A 10,282-nucleotide genomic window follows, 5' to 3' on the forward strand; every position below is an offset into this window, starting at 1 on the left:
TGGGCCTGACTACAGTGGCTCAGTGGTTGAGCATCGACTTATAAACCAGGAGGTCACTGGTTTGATTCCCGGTCAGGGCACATGCCAGGGGTTGTGGGCTCAAGGCAACCAATCAATGATTATCATTGATGTTTGTATCTCTCTCTCTCCCTCTCCCTTCCTCTATGAAATCAATAAAAATATGTTAAAAAAAAAAATAAAAGTTGAACTGGTAACATACTCTAAGGGGCCAGAAGTACATTTTGTGAAAGACGGTCTAAAAGAGTAGTTTTTCTATGGAAAACCTTTATGGAAAGCCCTGGATCCCTAAGAAAGAATTTAAAGAACTGTCAAGAGAATTTATCTTCAAGATGATTCAAACTCCAAGTGAGCCCTTTTTCACCTGTCTGCTCCATCACACTGGGACTGGCGCTTCTGAAAGAGGCCAGGAAGGTGTCAGTGGCATCCATGGCTCTTCCACGCGTGGCCTGTCTTCCCAGGTACATGTACTGCTTCCCTCTGTTCCTATCACCACCCTTCACCATTGTCACCAACTCGTTACTGTTCACCGCGCCTGAGGGTCATCTGATAGCATACTGTCTCAAATACAACATTCTCTGTCCTATTTTTTTCTCCACTCCACTTAAAATTCTACCTGCTGCCTTCACAAAGTCTTTCACTGAGAAAAGTGGCCTGTGTCCCCTCCCCATGTAAGCCCTCAGTTTACAAATATCTCCCATAAAAAGAAACAAAGGAAGCATGATCACAGCAGCCCGTAGGGAATTAGGGAATTGAAGAGACCTTGTCACTATTTCATTCTGCTTTGCTTAGAATTTTCTAGAAAGACCAAAAATTAGAAGAGGAGGCAGAGAAATCTGAAGCAAGATTTGACACAACTGTACTCTTTGCGTGATTGCAATAGGTTAGTACAACCAAAAGCGTAGTTAGCTGTGGCGATGGAGGGCTGGCTGGCAGACAGTTAAGAGGCTCCTGGAGGAATCTAATCATGAAATGCTAAGGGCCTGGTCTGGGATAATGGATTAACAATAAAGAGAAAGAAACAAATATGAGATACTTTGAAGGAAGAAACAATAAGACTTAGTGGCAGTCTGGATCTACAGGATAAAGAGGAAAGATTGCTCTAAGGCAGGAGTCACAGAGGCAAAGGCCATGCAGAATGTAAATGCAAGAGGCAGGATGTGAGGGCGATCTGGCTGGCTAGGCGGGTGTCCCCCTCCTCCCTCACCGATCCATGTGCGTCCCTCCCGAAGCTGCGCGCTCGGTCGAAGAGGACGACTTTCCCCCAAGAGGAGAGGACCGGTCTTCGGTCAAGGGTATACGAGCAGCTGCGCTCCCCTGCTAGAACCTCCAAACAAGCTCGCAAGAGGCAGCTGGATGAAGATTTGCAAACCAGGAAGCCCTTGCTCCATCTGAAGTGGATGCCACCACTCTGGGATGGAGCCCAGAGCTGCCATTTCTTTAAAAAATATGTTTTTATTGAATTTAGGGAGAGGGAGAGAAACATCGATGAGAGAGAAACATCAATCAGCTGCCTCCTGCATGCCTCCTACCTGAGTTCAAGCCTGCAACCCGGGCATGTGCCCTGACTGGGAACTGAGCCATGACCTTCTGATTCACAGGTCGATGCTCAACCACTGAGCCACACCAGCCGGACCAGGACTGCCGTTCCTTACAGTTTTCCTTTAGACCGTCTCAACAGCCTCTGTGACCACTCGCTGGGCCTCCAGCCTCACTCCCCTCTAATTCATCCCCCACAATGTGTTCAGATGCCAAAGTGACTTTTTGAAACAAAAACTTAATTATGTCACTTTGCTGTTTAGAATCCTTAAATGGTTCCCCATGGAAGCTGTGTTTTTCAAACTGTTATTTTTAGGATCAAAACCCTTCCTTTAAATAAAAGTTTAAGCACAAAACAGAAAAGAAGTCCAACTGCTGTAGATGCAGTGGCCGTGGAGAGCCAGAACCTCTGGGTGGTACCCCTCAGACTGGGAGAGCACAGAAGGATTTTCCAAGGGGTATGTATGTTCAGGTGGTTTCAAGGGAATGTATTTCCAGATCCTCATCTTCCACGCGGACTCCCCCCTAAAACTGATCTGCCCAAGAAGGAGCCTGTGTTCACACAGTCCTCTCACTTTGCAACAGAAGGACGTATCCCTGGCCTAGACCTAATCTTGTGATGACGAACTGATCTAGGGTGTGAAAACTGCAGGACACCAAGCAAAGGGGTATGGAAATGAAGATCTTGGTTTAGGGAAACTTAAAAGATGAGTCAAGGTACTTTAAACCAATAGGGCTTCCTGCCTTTCCCCACCACGTACATTCTTCTGTTCGGGGTAAGCTTGGCATGGGCAATGGGGTGTTTAGCCCATGCTGAGATTCTCTACAATCAGCACAGCCCAAGGAGACCAAATTAATGACATAATTTCTTTTCAAAGAAACTGGAGTAAAAATAAATAACAGTAACTGGGATACATGAAAATAGTTGAATTGTACTGTATATAAATTATACTTCAGTGACCTGACTTAAAACAAATGAAAAAAAAAAGTAATTGGAAAGTTGTGCAGGCCACCAAAAAAAAATTCAAATACACTGAATAAAAGCCATGGATAAAAAACTAAGTGACTGCCTGGCCAGCGTGTCTCAGTGGCTGAGCACTGACCTGTGAGCCAGTAAGTCACAGTTTGACTCCCGGTCAGGGTACCTGTCCAGGGTTGGAGCTGTGGGCTCAGTCCCCAGTGGGGGCAGGAGAGGGCACGGGGAGACAGCTAATCAACGATTCTCTCTCGTCATTGATGTTTCTGTTTCTCTTCCTTTCCCTTCCTCTCTGAAATCAATAAAAAGACATTTTTAAAAATAAGTAACTTGCCGAAACCGGTTTGGCTCAGTGGATAGAGCATTGGCCTGCGGACTGAAAGGTCCCGGGTTCGATTCCAGTCAAGGGCATGTACCTTGGTTGCAGGCACATCCCCAGTAGGGGGTGTGCAAGAGGCAGCTGATCAATGACTCTCTCTCATCGATGTTTATAACTCTCTATCTCTCTCCTTCCTCTCTGTACAAAATCAATAAAATATATTTTTAAAAAATAAGTAACTTATTTGATGTGCTTTATTCAATATTTTTTTCTACTTTATCAAACATGAAATATTTATTATTAGTCAATTCTCAGCTATTTCAACTTATAAAGTAAATAATATCTTCTATCTCCCATTAACAATTCATAAATTTATTTTGATAATAAATGCTCATGAGCAAAAAAGTTTTGAGCTCTGTGGCTGTGGCTCAAAATAATGTTTTGAAAATCAATGGCTACACAGTGACTTGATCCTGTCAGACCTAAGTATCCTTTCTTCTAATAAGTATTTTAAGTAACAGCACTTTTTTTAAAATCAAAAATGAGATTCATACATAATAACCTATCTGTACACATGATTTCAAAACATCAAAAGTGTCCTTCCTAGCTGTGATATAAAAGAGGAATAAGGACAGTAATAATGATAAGTATTTCAATATATAAATGGTTGGACATGACTATTACAGAAGACTTAAGGAAGCACTCAGATGCATGTACCTAGTTATGAGGAGGGAGTCAGTTAGGATTTAAGAAAAGTAAGATCGGAAGCCATTACATTAAAAACATGCTAGATTAAACACTGGTGTTAGGATAACTAATAACAGACCAATTTATTTATATATAACAATAACACCCTACACAAAAGTTTGGTGGGACATTATGCAGAACTCAACAATCCCAAATGTATTGCCAGTGTTGAAGTACAAAGAGTGACAAGATAACATTTCTTCTCTTGTGGAATACTTGACCTGGTGGGGTTGGTAGAAAAGTAAAAACCTACTTTAATTATGTGGAACTGTTCTCACATTGCACATTGCAGAGTCCAGTATTTGTGGTCCCCAATGACCACAATGCCTGTAAACCCCACCTCCCATCACTATAGAAATGAAAAACGCCCCACAAATGTCTAAAATGCCCCTCCAGGAGCAGTGTTGTTAAGAACCACTGGCCTCCTGTATAGAGAACAAGCATGTTAGCCCTTTAGGACCTGGCTCTGGCCTTCTCTCCAGCCTTTTCTGCTGCTACATCTGCCTTCTAAACATCAAGAACTATTCTTAGTTCCCTAAGTGGGCCACATTAGTTCATCATGAAATGTCTTCTCTTCCCTTGACTTCTGACTGTTCTTCTCCCATCCCACTTTTTATAACCTGTAATACATTATTTTAAATTTATATATATATATATATATATATATATATATGTATATATATATATATATATATTCTTATTTATTTCATAGAGGGAGGGAGAGGGAGAGACAGAAACACCAATGATGAGAGAGAATCACAGTTCGGCTGCCTCCTGCATGCCCCCTATTGGGGATTGAGCCTGCAACCTGGACATGTGCCCTTGACCAGAATTAAACCTGGGACCCTTCAGTCCACAAGCTGATGCTCTATCCACTGAGCCAAACCAACTAGAGCAATACATTGTTTTAAAATAGGCAGTTACTTTCTACCTACTCCACTAAATTGTGTATTCCATAAAAGAACAAACTATCATATTTAATCATTGTACCTCTCTGTAAAAAAAAAAAAAAAAAAATCAATAAAATATATATTAAAAAAAAGAAAGAAAGAAAAGAAGGAAGGAAAGAAAGAAGGAAAGAGAGAAAGAAAAACTCAGCAGTCTTGTTTTTAATAATAAAAAGTTAGGAAATATCTAAATTTCTAATTATAGGGCATTGTATCATTAAACTAGAGGCCTGATGCACGAAATTCGTGCAAGAGTAGGCCGTCCTTCCCTTGACTGCCAGCACTGGCTTCATCCAGAAGGCTGTCTGGAAGGACATCTAGTCTAATTAGCATATTATGCTTTTATTATTACAGATTATATTACCCTTATACATTAAAATCCAAGCAGCCCATGAAACATTATTTCAAAGATGTATGATATTGAAGATTGCTCGCCTTACATCATTAAGTAAAAATAAACCTATTTAATAAAATATTTAAAGAAACACACACAGAAGAAACCTGGAATGGCATAAATCAAAATGTTGAGAATGGCTGTCTTTGGGGTTAGTATGAGTTAGAATTTTATATTTAATTGTATTTTCTTTTCTTTTTTTCTTTTTTAAAATATATTTTATTGATTTTTTACAGAGAGGAAGAGAGGGAGATAGAGAGTTAGAAACATTAATAAGAGAGAAACATCGATCAGCTGCCTCTTGCACACCCCCTACTGGGGATGTGCCCGCAGCCAATGCACATGCCCTTGACTGGAATCGAACCCGGGACCCCTCAGTCCACAGGCCAATGCTCTATTTACAGCTTTAACTGTATTTTCAATGATTGTGTATTGCTTTTGTAATAAGAAAAATATGAGGTATTTTCTCTTTTAAACGGTATCACGGGGATGAAGGATACCAGAATATTTTTATGTTATTGAAATAGGTCTGTAGTCTTAACAAATATACAAATAAAAATTGATGTAGCTTTTATATATAAATTACCAGTATATTTGTTTGCAAAGATATATTACTTAAAACATGGTATAAGCCTTTTATACAGCCCTACCACAGTTAGTATACAGCTCAATAAATGCTTTTTGAATTGAATTAAATAGCCTAGTGTAACATTTTTATAAACCATCAGGAAGAACACAGTGAAGTTCCCAGTTTACGGATCAGATTAAGTCCCTCCATTCTACCTCAGTCGCATCTGCCACTGTTGACCTTCACCTTCTTCCTAACGCTCTTCCCATGGCTCCTGCCACAGCTCATCATCCCAGTCATCCTTCATCCCACTGTCCAGTGATCTCTCACCCCAGCAAAGACCCTCTTCTCCTCTGAGCTGTCAGCCTCCCACCCCCATGCCGCAGTTTTCGGCTTTCTGCATTCTCCTTTCCATACTCACTTCCTTGGTGAGTTCATCCACAGGCATCACGTCACCTGCCACCCCAATGGAGATAATTTCAGGGACACGACCTTACCTCACTGGGCGTGGGCAGGTGCTGTCACTGCTACATCTATAAGGTATGTTGATGTTGCACAACAGCAATGATTAGGGTTTTATAGGACAGCTCACAAAGGGAAAGACTGCTTGGAGCATCAGAGGAAGAGTTGTGGGCATCGATGGCAGTGAACTCCTTCCCCTCCCCATAAAATAAACCAAATAAAAATACGTAAATAGAAAAATAGGGAGCAAAGCACGTGTCTAAAATGGTCAGGTTAATACCTTGTTTGGGGATGCAAGAAGCTAAATAAATTAAGTAATTAGCCAACAGAAAGATTTTTTAAAAGGTCCTAGATTCCACATTTACAAAGTCCACTTATATGAATAAAGTACATATTTTCTTCTAAATATGTTTTTGATTTTTAGAGAGAGAGGGGATTTTTAGGGACATAGATAGAAACATCGATGAGACAAACATCATTGATCAACTGCCTCCTGCACAACCCCCACTGGCGATCGAGCCCGAAATCTGCACAGGTGCCTGACGGGGAATCCAACTGTGACCTCTTGGTTCCTAGGTCGACACTCAACAACTGAGCCACACCAGTCAGGCAACGAAGTACGCATTTTTATTAACCATACATTTTTTACTTTTCTGGTGGTCAATCCTAGTCAGCAAGTCACATTACTCTGTGGACTCATCTTCAAAACAAATCTTCTGCCTCCCGTCCCTTCCAATCAGATTTCTGCCCTTACGCTTCTCCTATGTAGGAATTGCAAGACACCACTGGGCTTGCAAATTCATTCTTCATACTCAGGATATGTTAGTCAGAGGTCCTGAAATAAGATAAGGGTGACCCGCACCCCTTGGCATCCAGTACTCAGAGCATGAAGGTTACAGATTTTTGGAATAGAAAGACAGCAATTTCTGGCTAACTTCTGACTAATCCTGGTAAGGACAAAAGCGTATGGTAGAAAGCTCCAGATGAGGAGAAATAAAAGTGGGTGCCGCCGAAACCGGTTTGGCTCAATGGATAGAGCGTCGGCTTGGGGACTGAAAGGTCCCGGGTTCTATTCCGGTCAAGGGGCATGTACCTTGGTTGTGGGCATATCCCCAGTAGGGGGTGTGCAAGAGGCAGCTGATCCATGACTCTCTCTCATCGATGTTTCTAACTCTCTATCTCTCTCCCTTCCTCTCTGTACAAAATCAATAAAATATATATTTTTAAAAAAAGTGGGTGCCAACAGCCACTGTGGCTCAGTTCATTGGAACATTGTCCCATTCAATGTCAAACGGTGGCACATTCCACTCCTGGTCAGGGCACATACCCAAATTGCTGGCACGTGTGGGGGGCAACTGATCGATGTTTCTCTTTTTTCAAAAATTAATACAGATTTTTTTTAAGATGGGTGCTGGCAGAAGTAGCAGACCACAAGAATCTGTCCTCACAGGTTTGACAGGGTCAGGTATGGTGGATGGGTTTCAACCACAAGGTTCTTCCTTGGCGATGGGTGTGGCAGGAGAGGGATACTTGGTGCTGAGGCAGCACACGTGAGTAAGCAGTCCCCCTGCGGCTGCACGCACTGAGCTGCCTGCTCAGTGAGGCCACGTGCCTCTGGCATCTATCCTAGCTTACCTCAGACGGAAACAGGTACACAGCCTGCAGCGCTCCTGCCTCACCTCATCAGAGATGGTATGAGTTAACTGGTACCCGACACTCACCTAAAGCTCTACTACATCTTCACAGTTGCTGACCCCACACCTTTCAGAAGTCCTCCGATCAGTGTGACCCAGTCTGGCCTGACCATGTAAACAGTCTTGAAGGCGCTGCTCAGACTCTCTTGAATGAAAATCCCTGGGTCTCTCAGATTGCTGCCTCTCCCAACGGCTTCTCTGCCTGAGATGGATCTGGATGAACGAGGGGAAGCAGGAAAGAGCTGAACTTGAGCAGGTGGTCCTCTGGCCTCCTATACCCAGGGCAATGACTCTTTGCCCTGTTTGCTGCTTACACTGCTGGCAATCATGGCCCATCTCCAGAGCCGGTAAAACTTCAGGATCCCTCTCAGACTAAAAACAGCCTGAGTGGTGCCCTGGGGCAGAATACACTGCACTGTCTTCCCCAGCATTATTTTTCTGAGCTGGCCGTGATGCCTATCACACCTCTCCGATGTCCGTGTACTGAGCACATATGCAAAGACACTCTTCCTGTAATCTCTGCACCAAGGGCTTTCCCGGTGCACGTGAAAATGCCCCACATCTTTTTTTTTTTTTTTAAATATATTTTATTGATATTTTACAGAGAGGGAGAGAGATAGAGAGCTAGAAACGTCGATGAGAGAGAAACATTGACCAGCTGCCTCTTGCACACCCCCTACTGGGGATGTGCCCACAACCAAGGTACATGCCCTTGACCGAAATCGAACCTGGGTCCTTTCAGTCCGCAGTCCGACGCTCTACCACTGAGCCAAACCGGTTTCGGCATGCCCCACATCTTGACCTCCAGGGTCAGACATTTTTAAGAAGTTTCATAGATTCCTCTTTCAAAATAGCTCTCCATTTAAAGTCTACATTTCCCCCCTATATCTAGTTCCAGGCTTACCAGTCTGTGCCCACGCTCAACATGAAAGAGAACATGATTGACTAATAATGTCTGCTCTGGATAGATGATAGAGGAGCCACCCCAGGAATGATCGTTCATTTCTTCTTCCTCAACTCCATCAATCCAAATGAATCTGCCCTCTTTATTTGTATCTACCAAAATCCTTCTCATCTCTCAGAATTAGTTTAAGCTTTATTTTTTCTATGAAAGTCTCCTAGGCTATAGAGGGCTTACCCTGCTCTGAATTAACATGATTTACCTGGTTACTTAATATTAATACTCGTTTATCAAGATTCATAGTAAATAGCACTTATCACTGATACCTGACGTGGCTTGTTGAAAGGTGGTATCACTAACACAGAGCATGACTTGTTTTAAAGAAAATGTGAATGGTTAGCTATAGAGAAAGCTGGTGGTCTGGCCACCAGAAAAAGAGGTCTAGCAGTTCTCTGAAGATACTATCAGTGAACTCTTTTGGCAAAAATAAATAAATAAATAAATAAATAAATAAATAAATAAATAAATAAAATTAAAATTAAAATGGGACTGGACCAAAAAAAACAAATCGTTTTTGCTTAATTAAAGAAGAGAGTGTTGCCCTAGCCAGTTTGGCTCAGTGGACAGAGCAACAGCCTGAAGACCAAAAGTTCCTGAGTTCGATTCCAAGGGCACATACTTTGTTTTTTATTTATTTATTTTTAAAATATATTTTATTGATTTTTTACAGAGAGGAAGGGAGAGAGATAAAGAGCTAGAAACGTTGATGAGAGCCAAGGGCACATACTTTGATTGCAGGCGCCCCATCCCCGCCCCAGCCCTCGGAACTTGTGTAGGAGGCAAACAATCGATGTTCTTCTCTCACATCAATATAGCTCTGCCTTTCCCTCTCTTCCACTCTCCCTTTTAAAAAAAAAAGCAAATATGAGATATTGGTGGAAATAAGCATCAGTGGGAAAATATCCTTGGATGAGGATTAGCATAAACAAACAAACAAACTTTCTCTTATAGTAATTTGGGGGGGGGGGGGAAGGAAAAAAAAAAGATTATTTTAAAAAAAGAGAAGAGCCCAGCTGGTGTGTGTCCACCTATGAACTAGGAGGTGTTGGTTCGACGCCCAGTCAGGGCACATGCCTGGGTTGTAGGCTTGATCCTGTTGGGTGTGTACAGGAGGCAGCCGATCAATGATTCTCTCTCATCATTGATGTTTCTATCTTTCTCTCCCTCTTGCTTCTTCTCTGAAATGAATAGAAAGTTTTTTGTTTGTCTTAAAAAAGAGAGCATTAAGTCTGGTCACTATTCCTCAACAGTAACAGAAGCATGAGCTCACTTACTATGATTTCCACCCTGTTCTATGATGCCATTCCCCACACTGCACTGTAGCTGACTATATGTAACCGGAGTCCCTTTTCTCAATAAATCAGTGACCCTTTGTGGAAAAAGGTTCTTCCGGCTCTATCATACAGGAAGATAAGCTTGTTTACCAAGGAACTGAAATTCTTCCTTCAATTGAGGAATCACAATAACATTTTCTTGACTTTGCCAAGAAACAATGGGATGTTCACTAAAACACAACCACTCCCATTACAATGTAAACTCCATGGAACAAGGACATTGTCTAGTGTTTTCATCACTGTATTGCCAGCGCCTGATCCAGTAGGTGACTGATAGATATTTTACTAAGAAATCGTTAATACTCAATAAATAGTAGATGAAG

Source organism: Pipistrellus kuhlii, unplaced genomic scaffold (assembly GCF_014108245.1).
Source record: "Pipistrellus kuhlii isolate mPipKuh1 unplaced genomic scaffold, mPipKuh1.p scaffold_m20_p_12, whole genome shotgun sequence".
Classification (NCBI taxonomy): domain Eukaryota; kingdom Metazoa; phylum Chordata; class Mammalia; order Chiroptera; family Vespertilionidae; genus Pipistrellus; species Pipistrellus kuhlii.